Source organism: Populus euphratica, unplaced genomic scaffold, assembly GCF_000495115.2.
Source record: "Populus euphratica unplaced genomic scaffold, PopEup_1.0 scaffold142.1, whole genome shotgun sequence".
NCBI classification, from domain to species: Eukaryota; Viridiplantae; Streptophyta; class Magnoliopsida; order Malpighiales; family Salicaceae; genus Populus; species Populus euphratica.
Window position 1 is genome coordinate 692438 of NW_011499936.1, and position 1578 is coordinate 694015.

Sequence of the window (1578 nt, forward strand, 5' to 3'; positions counted from 1 at the left end):
CTGTCTCCTTCAACCTCTTTCCCATCAACCACTTTGTCTGCTCCTCCACAATTTATATATAAGGAAGCGTCTGCAAAAAATGATAATCAGTACAGAAAATCTGTCCTGTGCTAAATTCTACAGACAATTTTCAGAAGAGTTTCTAACATTGCATATGTCATTCCAAAAGCAATGTCATTCCAAACCTAAGGTTAAACCAATAAATAATTTAAATGAACGACTCAGGAATGTAAATATGAGTTTCTCAATTGAACTTACAATTTGGTTTTCCCCGACATTTTTTTATCAAAGCACGTATAGAATTCCTAGAAATAGCAAACAAAATTGGTAAGAAATAACTCATGATCATTTGTTCTAAATTAATTACACCATATGGAAGATAATCATACCTGTTTGGTGGACTGCTTAAGTAGGAACAACACGCAAGCAGTGTTGGGAATTTCGACCGGTGATGTTCTGATACTTGCTCATAGGAGGGCCAAGCACACTGACACAATATTTAGATTTCATAGACAATAATATTCTTGCAAGTGAAAAAAAAGGAAGAAGAAAATGAAGTTGCCGTTATTACATGTTCAGCTTTCCTTCTCCTTTCTTCGGACCATCATCAAAATTATTATTATATGACAAGTCCCTGCAACATTATTGTTTACATATCAAGATTTTATTGAGGAAATCTACAAAAGGGAAAACAACCCATCTGAGCAAAGAGCACAAAGCCATAACATACGCCTTGTCTTCAATGGTATGAGGAACCCAGGAAGGTACTGTGCCATTAAGCATATTTCCTGTAAGAAACCTAAACAAAACAAACCACTATGAAAACCATCCCATGTACTTTTTAACAGAGTGGCAGAACGAGCTTATTATAAGACATCGAGTTCAAGGAATCTCTTTTGCATACATCTTACTTAATTTCAGCTTTTTCATGGAATTTGGTATTCCACCAGTTAAGCTGTTAAAGCTCAAGTCTCTGCAGGATCAATAAAATGAAAGCAAACGTTAGCTTTTTCATATTTGATATATAGTTGTGCTATGGTCAATTATTGCATAGTTGATTCTGTAAACACATAATCAAAATCATCAACACTTCCTAACACATAGTCAAAATCATCAATTCTAAGTGTATTATTTAATTTGAATTTATGTTATTGCTGACTAATTTTTTACTTAAAACTTTTTTTTAAAACAAACAAAAAAATAAAAAAACAACAAAAACTCAAAAAATATATTCTTAATATATATACATTGTTTTTAACATTTTTAATGTTGTCTCAAAATATTCTTAATCTTTGTTTGAAACAAGAATATGTTTGATTTTTAAGGCGTTATTCTTTAAATAATTGATTTTTTTTAGAGTGATATTACTTGTTTTTTTTTAAATATTTAAATCAAAAAATCAAAAAAAAGAAGAAGAAGAAGAAGAAAAAAAAAGAAAAAGAAATTGAGGAACAATTGAGACCTAACAATATTCTATTTATAAATAAGAGTCACTCAACACCCAATTGGGGCAATTTTGAAAAACAATAAATTAAGAAACCACAAAAATTAATCCTAATCCGCTCCCCTCCTCCAGTT

At 30.7% G+C, this 1578-nt stretch overlaps 1 protein-coding gene and 1 long non-coding RNA gene across 2 annotated transcripts in view; both read right to left on the reverse strand.

Moving 5' to 3' along the window:
• LOC105136519 (probable LRR receptor-like serine/threonine-protein kinase At1g53440) overlaps positions 1-1578 on the reverse strand; it is a 40402-nt gene that overhangs the window by 36948 nt on the left and 1876 nt on the right. The gene's annotated exons all lie outside the window — the stretch shown is intronic.
• LOC105136517 (uncharacterized) lies at positions 509-919 on the reverse strand. Its single transcript, XR_844360.1, has 3 exons — positions 905-919; positions 731-799; positions 509-634 (listed from the first exon to the last, which is right to left on the reverse strand). It is a non-coding gene; the product is annotated as an uncharacterized LOC105136517 (long non-coding RNA).